The 16627-nt window shown below is 37.1% G+C and overlaps 1 long non-coding RNA gene across 1 annotated transcript; it reads left to right on the forward strand.

Moving 5' to 3' along the window:
• Positions 1-11299: 11299 nt before the first annotated feature.
• On the forward strand, positions 11300-12470 carry LOC147525463 (uncharacterized). The gene is made up of 2 exons (XR_015198177.1): positions 11300-11721; positions 11808-12470. It is a non-coding gene; the product is annotated as an uncharacterized LOC147525463 (long non-coding RNA).
• Positions 12471-16627: the final 4157 nt, after the last annotated feature.

Here is a 16627-nt window from a genome sequence, read left to right on the forward strand (position 1 = left end):
TTTACTTACATTTTGAGTTCATCGTTCATTTCGTAGGTAAACTATTCATTTTATGTTTTATCAGAAACCCATCTTCTCTGGTACTGAGTGCCTCAATCAGCTCAAACTGATCATTAACGTTCTTGGGAGCCAAAGCGAGTCTGATCTTGAGTTCATTGACAATCCGAAAGCCAGGAAGTACATTAAATCACTTCCATATTCCCCTAGGGCCCCACTTTCCCGTCTATATCCGAGTGCCAGTCCATTAGCAATTTACTTGTTTGCAGAGAATGCTCATCTTTGATCCTTCAAAGCGAATTAGTGTCACTTTGCAAAGACTCCAACACCCTTTCATGCCCTCTTTATTTAACCCAAACTCCGATCCACCTGCACAAGTTCCAATTGATCTTGACATAGATGAGGACTTGGGAGAGGATACGATCGTGGATGTTATATATCCATTAGTCACATGTCCCGATGTCCACACACTTGAATAGTACTTTTATCTCTTTCACAATGTCACCAAAGTTAACACTTCGCTTTCATTCTTGTGTAAATCTTTGACATGCCGGTGGGATTGATTCTTGCCATTGTTGTGTAGGAAGTGTTTTCTTTGTACTTCCGATAAATTCATGTGGATTATTTATGTAATAAGTGATATATTCTTTCTTCTTTTCCTTTTTATTTCATCAAGGTTCAGTCTTCAACTATATATACGCCTTTATTTTCTTGTAGGTATGGGACCTAAGTCTTTGACATGGAGAAGCCTGTTGTGTTCACCTATGACGAAATTATTTTTTCGACCGATAGTTTATTTGATTCAAATCTTCTTGGACATGAGACATATGGTTCTCAGATATTATGCACTTCTTCGGTACTGTGTCCAGAAACTTTTAAAATCTGAATGTTTTAAAATATAACCGGGTTTATCGGTTTGGGGAAAGTCGGAACATATGTCCGATTCATGTATGTTAGCCGCCACGCATACATTACTTGATTTTGTGGACTGTTGGATGTTTAGGCAATACATCCCTTTCGTGGATTGTGAGGGTTCAAATTGCACTTGACACCGCATGTGGTCCGAATGCATTCATGAGCACACCAAAATTCATTATGTCCATCGAGACATCAAAACAAGCAATATCTTAATTGATAAATACTTCCGGGGGAAAGGTTTGACACAACAATAACAGTTTCTTGTTTAACTTTAATGATTATTTCATTAAGTTTTATTGACCCTTCTATTTGTATGTAGGTCACTGATTTTGGGCTTGCGAAATTTGTTGGAAAAACCAGTGAAGGAGAAGCTTCTGCAACAAGAGTTGTAGGAACTTTTGGTTATTTGGCTCTAGGGTAATCTATTCTACACTAATATAGGCAGAGTTGGTTTGAGCTTATTAAAGTTGTATTCACTAATTACTAACTTTCTTCAATCTTCCAGAGACTCAGATCAATTAACCTTGGTCCTGCTTTTTTCATTTAGCTCATCGGTAAAGCCTCTTTTTTTTTTTTTTTTTCCTGCTTCTTTACGTGAAGTTTGAGTTGGTGGTTTGATTGGAAAATTTGAACTTTGATTTAAGAATCAGGTGGTACGATGTAGGAAAACAAAGTTTAGAACTAGAAAGGTCTTTTTGTTTTGTTCTTGTTTGATCAGACAAATTTATTGAACATGAGGTGGTATCTAAAAAAGTGTGTATCTGTTTTTGACTTTCTGTGTATATATCTTTCTTCTAATACATTTCACTAAGGTCATGGGTAACATCCTTTGCTAACGTGATAAGATATGATAGAACCAGACTTACTTACTACTGGACTCTCTTGTTAATGTATACTGTTCTTATAGATTTTTTTTTTTACTTGTGCAATATACCATACTTTTCTTGATTCACTTGCTCTTTAATTTTGTATAGTCATAGTGGAATGAGGAATTCGTGATGCAGATGCATGGTTCGATTAACAGATGAATAGATGGCAACTAGGTTTTTTGGTGTTGGAAGTGCGCACAACAAGTTAAGATATAGCTAGGATAGCGTTCGCGCCATGTAATTTTCTTTTGTTTGTTTTATTGTGATTTTTTGTATTGGAATGACTTATTTTGTTGGGAGTCAAACTAGATGATAAATACTTGGTTTGATCGATGAAATCAATAAAAGTTAATTACTTTGAATGTTGTCTTTTTTTTCCCGAGTGGATGTTTCCATCATAAAGCAGGTTAATGTGATTTTGGTTGTGATGTTTTGATAATGTGGATGTTGTTTATGTCATAAAACAGGTTAATGAGATTTTGGTTATGACGTACAGGATGCAGGTTGATAAATGAATGTATATGATCGAATAAAAAATGAGAATTTTTTTTAAAAAAAAAAAAACAAATGTACATTAGTGTCGCTTTTGGGAAAAGCGACATAATATCTGTTAAAAAGTGACTCAACCCACCACTCTTATGTGTCACTTTCTTTTTCATACGAGTTACATGGAGTTGATTCCCAAAAGTAACACAAAAAGTAAAGGACTTTTGTGTTGCTTTTGACTTACTTGTGTCTCACTCTGGTCCACAAGTGACACAACTAGTACACTTAATGTGTCACTTTTGACGTACTTATGTCTCATCTGGGTCCAAAAGTGACACAACTAGTATACTTAATGTGTCACTTTTGACGTAGTTATGTCTCACTTTGGTCTAAAAGTGACACAACTAGTATACTTAATGTGTCACTTTTGACGTACTTATGTCTCACTCTGGTCCAAAACTGACATAACTAGTATACTTAATGTGTCACTTTTGACAAGCACTGTGACACTCTTTCTTAAAAGTGACACAAGAGGCTATTCTTAAGTGTCACTTTTATTAACAAAAAGTGACACATTTAATAAGGCTTTTGTGTCACTTTTGGTAGAACTATATGTGTCGGGGGCTTATAGGTCACTTTAGAATTAGTTTCAAAAGTGACACAAGTGACTTCTTGTGTCACTTAAAAAGTAAAAAGCCCTTCTTTTAGTAGTGAATGTATAAAGAAGTCAATGAAATGGATGAGAAAAATGTAGGATATTACCATTGATGCCGAATATCAGAATTAGTTCAAGAAACAAATTTTTAGGTCTTTTTATGTCAGATCCCCAAGACGTAATGTGAGTCTTTTAAAGTCAGATTCTCAAGACTTTTGAGTCCTTTATAGTCAGATCCTCAAGACTAGTATTCCCACCCACTAGGTTCCACTTTGTAGGAATTCTTCCCTCGATCTTTCTCAAAGATGTGATTGACAAAAGTATACCTTGTACCAACAATTTTCTCTTAATGGTCAGTAACCCGGGACAAGTTTCAAAATGACAATTCTTACAAAGAACTTAGCTTTACGCTCTCCTCTTATGTGCAAATGGACTTTTACCGAACCCTACACGAGCCATAGAAATAATCTTCCTTTGAAGGTCAACAGGAGTAAATCCCATAAACTAACAGTGGGGAATACTTAGGTTTCCATCTCAAAAACTAATCTTTCGACAACATGCTTACTTCCTATAGACATTTTCGCCGATCTACTAGAATTCCTTCCTTTGAAACTTGGTGACCCAAAGACTATCCCTTCCTTTGCCATGAAGTGACACTTTTCTCGCCTTCGAACTAAGTTGGTATTGCAAACGGCGTTTAAGGACTAAGGAGAGATGGTGCGCACAATCCTCAAAAGGACATGTGAATGTGGTCTTCTCTTGGTCCTCGGGTGAATTTGGATCTGAAAATATCCCGAGTAACCATCAAGAAAGCAGAGTAAGCTTGTCCAAAGAAATCTTTCTAACATCCGATCGATGAAAGGCAATGGAAAATGATCTTTCCTCGATGCGCTATTCAACTTCCTCATGTCGATGCAAACTCTCCATCCAAATTAATCCACGGTTGGAATCAACTCATTGTTCTCATTCTCGACATTTGTGGTTCCAAACTTCTTTGGCACAACTTGAACTGGACTAACCCATTGACTATTAGAAATAGGGTAGATAATGCCGGCGTCAAAGAGTTTGACGCCCTCTTGCTTAGAAGTCTTGGAATCCTCTTCCAAATGAATCCTATGTTGAACTATCATAGGGTTGATCCCCTTGATATCATCAATTGTCCAACTTATAGATGACTTTTGTTCCTTTAAAAGTGCTACTAACCTGGATTCCTGCTCCTCAGTCAAATCTGATGCAATGACTACTGGGTAGGTTCCCAAATCTCCCAAGAAAACATACTTGAGTGTAGATGGCAAAGGTTTCAATTCTAGATTAGGCGGCTCCTTCTTAAGCTCGTTAGATGGTCCATCAGACATAGGTGATTCAAACTTTTCTTTGAACTTGCTGTCATCTGTGATAGGTGATGAATCCAAAATTGCATTGATTTCCTCGACACTAAGTTCCTCATAGTCTAAGTCTGTCTGAGCTTTCAACAACTCGTCAGCAGGATATGAATGAGTCAGATAATCTTGTGCTAACGCTTCAATCATGCATACCTCGTTCAAAACACACACCTCCTGTGGTTGCTGTAACGTATGGAAAATATTGGTTTCGACTCTCATATTACCAAAGGATAACGTCATATTACCATTTTGACAGTTGATGAGTGCATTTGCAGTGGCCAAGAATGGTCTACCTAGAATGATTGGTATCTGCCTACCAGATGTAGGTGTTGTGTCGAGTACTATGAAATCAACCGGATAATAGAGATCTTCGATCTTGACTATAACGTCTTCAATGATTCCTTTAGGTATCTTTACTGATCTATCTGCAAACTGTAAAGTAACATTAGTCGGTTTTAGATCCTTCAAGCCCAACTTCTCGTAGATGAAATATGGTAGAATATTCACACTGGCACCCAAATTTTGAAATACATCACAAATCTCCTTATACTGGTCATCATTCTTGGTATTCACTAGTTTCGAAGGAAATGGTGTTGGCGGATTCTTCAATATCGGTTATCTTCTTTCGGCTTCGATTGGCTTGGTAACAGATAGTGGAGTGACAGGTGGAGTTACTCGTGATGGCTTCTTCTTACTTACTTCCACAATAGTTCCTTCAGCTTCTCTCTCAACAGTTACTTCAGTGGGTGGTACAACACTAGATATATCTAGAATGTTAGAACTGGGTGGGATGATGGGAACATAAGTTACCTCAGGCTCCGCAGAATCTTTTCCTGGTTCATAGACAATCTTGTTATCAACTTTCTTGCCTGACCTCAGAGTGGTGACAACATTAACTTGGGCATGAGTAATCTCCGTGTTATCCACCGCGGGACACCTCTTCCTTTCGGATTTGGCTCCGGCTGGCTTGGTAATGCTCCTTTCGATCTTTCCGTCAAGGTGGCAGCGATTTGCCCTATCTGGCCTTGAATGACACTAAAGTTACTCTCCAACTTTTGGGTTCTTTGATTTGTATGTTTCAGCTCATTGACAATGGTGGTGATAGCTTCTTCCAGATGTGGATAACTGCTTTGCTCGACTGAGGTATAGGGGCAATATATCCACTCATAAGATCTGGTACTAACTCTCTGTTTGTGTTGGCTTGGTATTGCTGGTTATGGTATGACTGTTAATTTCTGTATGGTTGTTGGCGGTTTTGGAATTGATACTGGTTATTCTAGTACTGATTTGACTGATTTTGGAATCTTGGAGGGAAATTCCTCTGATTTGTATTTTGTGGCTTCCAATAATTTTGTCGCTGATTGAATTGGTTATTTCTTCCTAAAGAGTTGATACTACATGCCTCTGCATTAGTATCCAGATAGTACAAACACTCTTCAGTGGTGTGGCCTTCATCAGAACATAGCTCACAAATGGCATAACAAGGCTTGGTTGGCTAAGGTTTAGCTTGAAAATTGTTTGCTTTTGGAGGATTCATAGAGAACTCCATCAAACTTCTTGTTCGAGTTTCAAGTCCCGGCTGATAGGCTTGCCATAATTGATATCATCGCTTGATTTGGATCTTTTGAATTTGGTTGCCAAATTGCTTCGCACCCTCCACTCTAGCTACGCCCCTCGTTACTAGTACTCCATTGTTGAGTGTCTTCACTAAATTCTCGAGAAAGTTGTAGGCTTCCTCTCTATCCAATGATATAAACTTACCTTGATGCATTGACTGTATCATCTGCTTGTTCATAGTAGAAAGTCCTTGAAAGAAAAAATGAGCAGTGTGCTCTTATCATAACCATGATATGGACATGAGACTAGCAGATTATTGAATTTCTCCCAGCTTTGATGATATTCTTCAGTCACCTTCCCTTTGAAATTGTTGATGGCTTGCTGCATGGCATCTGTCTTTTGGGGTGGGTAGAACTTGTTCATAAACTTTGTTCTCAACTTCTCCCAGTTGTTGATTGAATTGATCGGTTGTGCAGTTAACCATTCGGATGCTTTTCATTCGAGTGAGAGTGGAAAAAGAATTAACTTGATACTCTCATCGCTGATATTTTGTTTCTTGAAAGTTCTGAGGACTGATAGAAATTTGTTCATGTGAACATAAAGTTGGACATTGTCTGAACCATTGAACTTTGGAAGCATAGAGATTATTGATGCTATAAGTTCAAACTGGTTAGCTTTTGTCTTTGGAAAAATAATACTGCTTGGTGGGTCTCCAATGATTAGTGAATAGATATCACTCAGCTTCTTCCTCTGTTGTGCTTGCATGGGTAGGATAGCTTCAGGATTATTGGTGTCCAAAACACCTCCATCATTGCGTGCGGCCATTGTATCAATCTCGTTTAATATTCTTGTGAGTCAGTTGTTAAACCTTGTCCACTGTTGTGTTCTTACTGGACGATGATATGGACGACGGGGCATACACCAGAAAATGCTATGAAAATGACGAAAAACTATCCTACAATGCTTGAATAGTATGCAATTATTCTAAGTTATACTAAAATGTAAAACTACTTTCCTTCAACTGGGTTGGGCTTTGCAGCTAGTATCTCGCCCGTTGTCTAAAGCTATCTCTTCTAGGGTTATGGTGAATCACTTGGATTGCTTAAGTACCACTGCCCACAGATGATAGTCCGTTTGTCAAGATTCAGACAAGAAACACTAGAGTTTGATGTTTCGCCGTGTTGGCTTACAACTTCAATTGTTGAAAAGGTCCTAAATGCAATTATACTAGAAACCAATAAAACTAAACTATGATGCAACTATACTAAGAAAGCAATAAAACTAAACTACGATGCAACTATACTAAGAAAAATAAAAAAAATGATGATTCGACTAACCTGGATGGTAGATCTTGTCTTCGAGATGTCCTTCAAGCTTCTTTCTTTCTTAAAAGGATGGATGATGCAGCTAAAATTACCTCAAGATCCAAGATTCTAATATTGAAAGAAAATGTTAAACATAAACAACTTAAAATGGCAGCGGCGCCATTTGACCTTGCCTCTTTTTGTGTATGTAGATGGTGTATGGTTGTTGAACAAAACAGAAGCGTATCAAAACCTAATTATCCCTCAATAAGTAAAGGATGAGTAGGATATCGTTCCACTTTTAAGTGTATGTTATGTAAAGGACAGGACTGGAAAGGGGGTTTAAGGGATTAAAAACTATGACTGTAGAGATTTTAGATTCTAATGCTAAACTAAACTAAATTAACTAAACTATTGAGAATTTATAAGAGAGGAAATTCAAGATATTAGAATCCACCAATACTTTTAATCTATGACCTTCTGCTTCATGGTTGTTCTTACAAGCAGACTACAATTAGGTAATCGAAATGAGTCGCCGATGCCCTTTTGATCTAAAACATCGTTAACAATTAACTCTACTTAAGGTTGTTCCTATGTTTATACAATTAATATCATCTTTCCTTTTATGTTAGCTCAGGTAGCCATTCAATGTATTACCGAGAGCAACATCAAGGAGTACTTCCTAACAAGCAGACTACAATTAGGTAATCGAGCGAGTGCCGATGCCCTCTTGGACGAAACATCGTTAACAATTAACTCTACTTAAGGTTGTTCCTATGTTTATGCTATTAATATCATCTTTCCTTTTATGTAAGCTCGGGCAGCCATTCAATGTATTACTGAGAGCAACATCAAGGAGTACTTCCTAATAGGGCGGCCATTCAATGAATCACCACTTAAGGCAAACACAAAGAATACTTCCCCTAGGCAGCCACTCCCTGAGCTACCCCTTCTAAGGCAACACAAAGAATACTTCCCTAACTCTAAAGAACTATATTACTAGAAGAAAAGTAAAGAACACTAGCATAATATTAATATTGCAAAACATAAACCCTATTCTATACTTCCATCCCCTGGTGTGGGCAATGGAACTAATAACTAAAAACATAAAGAACTAACCTGATTGAAGAGCACCATAAACCAGAAGAATCATTAAACCTTAAGCACTGGCTTCATTTCCTCTCTTGAAGGAGAAGATTAGCCTTCCATAAAGAAAGAAGAACACGAAGAACGAGAAAAAGAAGAGTCGAAGAACATAAGACTAGAAGGACTAATTTATTAAGACTCAACTAGTTAAAACCGATCTTTTATTATTAATCTCTCTCTACCTCAAGTTCTGGAGACAAGAATATAAGTGAATTGGCAAATTACATGAGGCACTTAGGTCCTCTATTTATAGAGGTTACAATGAGCTCTAGAAGCATTCCAAACCGTCATTTGTTTCCTAATACAAATATACTTCTTTCATAGTCCAACTTCGTCTCCAAAACTGAAAAGAAATTGGCTACAGTGTCGATCCATGCGTCTGGACACACTATTCATGCATCTCAGACACGATCAATGCGTCTGGACCCTCGATCCATGCGTCCCAGACGCGTAAGCCTATTTTGTCTCTTCTGCTCTATCCTTCTATCATCTTTTGCGAGTTTTGGTCCAAGCAAAGAATTTTTGGCCTTGGGCTTCCAAATAGGCTTTAAAATAGGTCCAAGTCGCATCTTTAATAGCTCCAATTCCTTGGCCTTATTCATGATTGTCCACGGGCTTCCCATGTGATCCTTAATGCTCCGAATTGCTCCGTTTTACCCCTTTTTTTCTAATATTCCACAAAACTCTCTCTTTCACCTGTAGAATCATAAAACATAACTTACAAACACTTTTAGTCCACTAAGATGGCTAAACAAGAGGTATAATCGAGGGTTAAATAGCACTTTTTGAGCACTTATCAACTACTGTGTTAGAAATCCATAAAGTTTACATATGTGCTATTGTCTCATATATTTGGACTGAGAGGAATTTTCGACGATTTATAAACATCTCAAAGCCTTGGGGAGTTGTTAGAGATAAACTGCAAGAGGACATGAAACTTTACTTACAAGGCCAGATCAAGGAAATACAAGATTATGTAGAAGCCCGAAGCATTATGAACCCAGTAGGTGTGCTAGTCAACTTCAAAACTAAGCATCCAATCTAATGCATATGGACAAAACTGGATAATGATATAGTAAAGTTGAACAATGATGGTTTTGTATCTGTTGATGGTTGAAGAATAGGTGGTCTTTAAAAAAACCCACGACGAGAGGTTCTACTTGCCTATACTGGTGCTAGTGGGACTAAATCAGTCATATTTTAAGAGCTCAAGGCTATTTTGATTGGACTTGAAGGTTGTTACTTGTTACAGCAAAAGAAAGTGCATGTTTCGTCTGATTCCCTGGGAGCTATCCAGATTCTAATGGATAAAGAGAGAGCGCTATAGTACTGCCTTAACATCAAGGCAACAATTGATCAGGACATAGCTAAAAGATTTTTCTTAGTATCTTATTCTCATGCTTAATTTATAGAGAAACGAATAGAGGGGCAGACTACTTGGCTAGTCTTCCAACTAGTCATGAATGTAAATGTTTTGTACCACCTCTATGTTCTACTCTTCAATCAATTGTTAAGGAGGACATGAGTGAAATGATATATTTAAGAACTTAATGCAGGTTAGGGTGAGCCATAACAGAGATTTTTTTTTAAAAAAAAACATATTATATGATCGTATTGAATATAGTGATAGTTGTACCAATACTGATAGGAAATATCATGATAATTCTAAATTTATTGTTTCTAGTGAATTCAAAATATCTAGTGAAGATATATCGAGTCTAATGTAAGAGCCCATACCTCCTCTTCAGCATTGACATCAGAAAGGTGCGTTTAAAATGAACAAACCTGGGAACTTAACCATATTGTGGAGGGCTTGCCTTGCCATCCTTTCGACATCCTGAGCTCTGAGTCTAAGCGTGACATTATTGAAGATACTAGCTAGTGGCATGGTGGTCTTAATCCCTACTTCCCCAAGAGACCAAACCTAGCCTTGGTACGCGCTGCTTATCAGATACCGAACAACGTTGAACTTCGACATTATGCTGGGTGTAGGAGGGGCACAAGATGTCAAAGTGGTGTTGTTGGACCAATCATTATCACTGTTGGCCAACTTGTAGTAGGTTTAAGATTTCCCTTGACGGATCTCAACCGCAAACTTTTGAACCATCTAGACATGGGCAACTTTTGGAGGTTAATGTATATATGCAATTATTATAATGCTCATCTTTCCCCCGATATGCATAGAACCCAAAGGATTAGGATGTTCGATATCCTTAACCACTATACTTTTGTTGAGGGTACCATGAAAAAAGTGAAGGGTCCCAAAAAACAAAACACGGAAGGAATAGTAGGCATTATAAGAGAAAATCAAGATAGTGATAGGCAATGGCCTCTGTATCCCATCATCGATTCTGGCCAATGGGAGTCTGCCGATACCGAAGCAACGCCACCACTGACACACAGAGTCTTCAACCTTCCAAGTATGTTAACTTATCAAATCCTTATTTTTGATATGTCATATCGGGTTCTTCACCTGATTACAATTTTCTGTTGTTTTGTGGTTAGTTCGTAGATCGACCTGCTGTGGCGAAGATTCGTGGGAATTCAGCTAGAGTTCTTGAGCTTCTGAATGGTACTGCAATAGCCGTAACTGAAAGAACTGGAGTTGATGTCTATGGAAATCCAACTCCTGTTGTATTGGAAGATATTAAGAATTATCTTCCACCTTTATATGTTCTTAAAAGTAGTGTTCTTAATATGGTTCAACCCCAAGGTCGAGACCATAGACCACCAACCATTGCCCAAGGTTCCCTACAACCTTGTTCTTCCCGTGCATTTCAAAATTCTTTTTCTTTGGAACTACCTCGTTATGTTCCACAATGTTATTTTGATTATGTAAATAATGATTTAGTAATGACGGAAGACCTTTTCCCTAATATTAAACAATAGGTTTCTGATTTCTATAACTATGCCCTTTTGCAAGATGTATTTGATCACCACTCCTTATTATATACATATATATGTTTTCTAGATTTGGGAAAAACTCTAGTTTACAAGGTTTCTTGGCTACCAAAGGGCCAACTGGAGGTGAATCTTCAAAAGCTCCAGCCCAGGACAAAGAAACTCATGTCGAGGCCGAGTTGGTCCGAAGAAAAAGAAAGATGCCATCTGAAACCGAGGGTGAGACCACTGCCCCAGCTCCACATAACTCAATAATGACAACATCGAAAACTATGGCAGCCTCCTCTTCTCACCCACAAACTGCATCGGAGGAATTATTTGAGCCGAAATTTTTCTTTGACAAAACCCACAGACTCCCCATATCTGCCTCTTTCTTTGCTGAAAAGCCAATACCTTGTCTCGGTTCCACCATTGTTACCAATACCATTCTCCCTAAGGATAGATCTGCCATTAGCAAACTTTCTGCTCATGATCGCTTTAATATTATGTGCGACTATTTTGAAAAGGTGTGTTGTCGTATCTTTTTTCTTTGGTATTAGTCATCATTCCTTGTGAAATTTGTCTACTCATATAATTGGTTTATTGGTGTCAGATGAAAGTTGCTGCGGTTACCCAGTTTGAGACCGATATGGCTCTATCTGGTCACTTCCGCCGGGAGAATGAGGATTTGAAGAAAGAGCTTATTAAATAGAGAAAAATTGCAGCTCTCCTAAACAGCTTTGACTGAAGAATTGGCACACAAGAAAAAAGAGAGAGAAGAGAGAATTAAAGAAAAAGAAACAGCTTTGAGGAACATGGAGGATGATTATGAAATGGAGAAAGCGAAGATGAAAGCCGATGCCGATACGGATCAGGCCCAAGCAAATGCCGACATGGAGTATTGCCTGTCAGTAATGAAAAGCTTTAAACCATATCTTCCTCAAGAGCTTATCGACAAGTATAACCTTAATGATGGTGGTGACGCTGCTGGTTCTTAAGCCAGGGATGACGACAATGATGATGAGGTTACTGAAGTCGCACCTCCTACCAATACCGTTATCCCTTAATCGGCTGCTCCTTCGACCATGGTAGTGGATCAAGATGTAATCCAAGCTGAATTTGATCTTCAAAATGTCGATGAAGTACTTGAACACCAATCTAAAGATTAAGTTTTTGTTGAAAAGATGTAATATTGGTACAGTTGTCATGTTATTCTTAAACAATTTGTTATTCACTTCTGAAGTATGAATTTATGCCGACATCCTTTTGCTGTTTAGCTTTTAGAACTTATTTTGCCGAGTTCGATACTACTCTACTAGACAAATATTCTCAATTAGTACTTAGAATATGTTGGCTTATTGAAGAGAAAGTTTTGATTCTGATACTATCCCAATAGAAAAAAGTAACAATTGGTACTTAGAATATTTGAATCTATGGAAAAAAATAAATTTTAATTTCAATACTACCAACAAATAGTATCAATTGGTACTTAGCATATTGTATCTTATTGAAAAACAATTTTTGATTTCGATACTACCATAACATACAAATAGTATCAATTGGTACTTAGCATATTTTATCTTATTGAAGAGAAATTTTTTATTTTGATACTACCCCGACAGAAAAATAATATAAATTGGTACTTTAAATATTTTATCTTATTGAAGAGAAATTTTTTATTTCGATACTACCATAACAAACAAATAGTATCAATTGGTACTTAAAATATTTTATCTTATTGAAGAGATTTTTTTTTATTTCGATACTACCCCAACAAAAAAAATAGTATCAATTGGTACTTTAAATAATTTATCTTATTGAAGAGAAATTTTTTATTTTGATACTACGCCAACAAAAAATAGTGTCAATTGGTACTTAAAATATTTTATCTTATTGAAGAGAAATTTTTGATTTTATACTACCATAACAAACAAATAGTATCAATTGGTACTTAAAATATTTTATTTTATTGAAGAGAAATTTTTTATTTCGATGCTACCCCAACAAAAAAAAAAAAAAAAAAAAAAATAGTATCAAGTGGTGCTTAATTACACTATGAATCATACCTTAACATTCATACCTTTGATATTTCTTCGTAATGGATGTGGATATGGACCTGGTATCGAGCCTCGACACTTCAGATACCAGGATTTTATCTTTTACCTAGTATGGAGCCTCGTCGCTACATATACCAGGATTTTTGCCTTGTAACTGGTATCGAGCCTCGGTGCTATAGATACTAGGTTTATTTATTTATTTTACCTGGTATCAATCCTCGGCTTTCTGAAATACCAAGACTTTTTCCTTGTACCTGCTATTGAGCCTCGGCGCTACAAATACCAGGATTTGTTTTTACATGGTATCGAGTCTCGATGCTACAGATACCAGGATTTGTGTCTTTGACCTGGCATCGAGCCTCGGCGCTACAGATACCAAGAGTTTTTTGTCTTTGACTTGGTATCGAGTCTCAGTCCTACATATACCAAGATTTTTTGCCTTTGACCTAGTATCGAGCCTCGGCGCTACAGATACCTGGAGTTTTTTTGCCTTTGACCTGGTATCAAGTCTCGATGCTACATATACCAGGATTTTTTGCCTTTGACATGGTATCGAGTCTCAATGTTACAAATACCAGGATTTTTTGTCTTTTATCTGTATCGAGAAAATTCTAAAGATACCGGGATATTTCGATATTGGCACGAATATTGTAATTGGACACTGAAATCTTTTTTTATTGAATGAAGAAATCTGAAAGTACATTATGATATTCAATATATTCTTTATTGATAAAATAATTTCAAATTACTTACAGGCTTTGGTAAAATTTCTCCTTCAGCAGTTTTCAAGTAGTAAGCTCCATTTATTCCTACTTAATGAATGATATAATGACCTTCCCAACTTATTGCTAGCTTTTCTTCCCCCTTTTCTTTTGTTGCTTGAGTTACCATCTTCAAGACCAAATCACCTTCATGAAATCGTATTTCGTGTACTATCCTGTTGAAAGCTTTTCTGAGTTGCTAATGATATGTGTCAAGCTTCAGTCTTGCTTGAGTATTTCAGCTACCATGACTTCCTCATTTTGGCCCCTCACCATGAGAGTAGTTCTGGAGGTAGCTACAACCATTTCTGCTGGTGTCACTGCTTCCATACCATATGCTAAAGTGAAAGGAGATTCTCCAGTAGCAGTTCGTGGCGTCGTTCTATAAGCATATAGAACACTATTCAGCTCATCGACCCATAGACTTATCTTCCATCTTCTTTTTAATATTATCCATGATTGTTTTGTTTGTTGCTTCTACCTGCCCATTTTCTTGAGCATAATATGGTGCAGATGTAAAATGCTTTATTATGTATGATTATTCCAGGAAAGCTTTCACTTTCCCTCCTTCAAATTATGGGCCATTATATGATATTATTGCATGTGGTAAACCATATCGGCAGATAACTCTCTCGAAAAGAAAATTTATCACATCTTGCTCTTTAACATGCTGTAGTGTTATAGCTTCCACCTATTTGGTGAAGTAATCTGTTACTACTAGCATAAACCTTCTTTTGCCTCTTCCAGGGACTAGAGAACTAACAATAATATCCATTCCCCATAGTGCGAATGGCCACGGATTCGATACGCAATACAATTCTTTTGCTGGAACATATATAACTTTCCCATGTATTTGACATTGAACGCATCTTTTAGCATATCGAAGACAATCTCTTCGCATTTGAGGCCAAAAATATCCTTGCCTTGCTATTTAGTTTGCCAATGACCTTCCAACTAAATGATTTCCATATTCTCCTTCATGGAGTGTTCTGCAATGATTAGTTGTGCGTCTTGGGAAGACACACACTTCAGATGTAGACCTCCTAGATTTTTTTGATAGAGGTCATTATCGAGTAGGACATATCTTTGTGCTCCCGACTTAACTCTTATTGCTTCATTTTTATCCTTAGGTAATTGTGTGCTGGATAGAAACGATATGAATGCTTCCATCCATATGACGCCCCCAACGTATCAATCTTCATAACTTCTGCTTCCTCGATTTTGATGTTTGGCTTTTGCTGAACCCTGGTGTGCAATAATCGCCCTTCGATATTTTCTAACATTGCTGCCACATATGCCAGAGCATCAACATATCAGTTTTGTCCTATGTTGAGATGCTGAAGCTTTATCTTATTAAAGTCTTTGAGCTTTAACCTTATGAAACTTAAATAATCCATCATGTTGTCATATTTTGCAGCATACCCTTCATTGATTTGACTGACCACAAGCTTGGAATCACTAAAAACGAATAACTCTTTCACCTTGAGAGATTTAGCTATTTCCAGCCTTGCTATGAGTGCCTCATATTCTGTTTCATTGTTCGAAGCATGGAAAACCAAAGTGAATGTTGTTTAGAGTCTTTGATTATCTGGAGTTACCAATACTACTCCGATACCGCAACCCTTATTTCCTGGTGATCCATCGACAAAAAGTTGTCACCTACTTGGTCCATCCCATAGATCATCTTCATCAATGATATCGTCAGGCTCTTGTAATTTTGAAAATTCTTCTTCTTCCATTGCCCAATTTGCCTCCTCACATGGAAAATCTTCCATAAAATCTGCTAGCACTTGACTTTTCTCCGAGACTCGGTTTTGATATGTGATACCGAATTCATTAATTAACACAGACCATTTCACCATCCTTCGTGACCCCGTAGTTTTTGCTAGTGTCTACTTTAATGGGAGATTTGTCATAACGGCCACTGAATGGGACTGAAAATATGGTTTCAACCTTTAAGTTTAGAATAGAGAAGCTAAAACATATTTTTCAAGTGTCGAATATCGCGTTTCAACATCAAGCATCGTTTTGCTTTGAAAATATACTGGTATTTCAACTCCATTTTCCACCTTTACCAACACCGAGCTTATAGCAAAATCCAATACTGCCACATATAGGAGTAAACTCTCACCTTAATCTAGTTTAGTTAATGTCAGCATCTCTTGTAAATATTTTTTCAGCTCAACAAATGCTTCCTCACATGTTTCAGTCTAACATAATTTGATATTCTTTTTAAGCAACTTAAAAAGTGGCTTACATCAATCTGATGTTCTTGAGATGAACCTGTTGCTGTGATTCATCTAGTTAACCATTGTATCTGCTTCCTTGTTGTTGGTGATAGCATTTGCTGAAGTGTCCATATCTGATTTGGATTAGCATCGATACGACTTTTGGTAACTATATACCACAAGAATTTTCTAGAACTTACTCCAAATGTACGTACATTTCTCTGGATTTAGTTTCATTTTAAACTCTTTCAATATTCTAAAAATGGTATCGAGATCCTTTATATGGTTATATGTTTTTTGGACTTTACAACCATATCATCGATGTAAAATTCGACGATCCTTTTTATCAGCTTTTTAAACATCTTTTCGACCAACATTTGATAAGTT

This window comes from Coptis chinensis, chromosome 1 (genome assembly GCF_015680905.1).
Source record: "Coptis chinensis isolate HL-2020 chromosome 1, ASM1568090v1, whole genome shotgun sequence".
Taxonomy (NCBI): Eukaryota; Viridiplantae; Streptophyta; class Magnoliopsida; order Ranunculales; family Ranunculaceae; genus Coptis; species Coptis chinensis.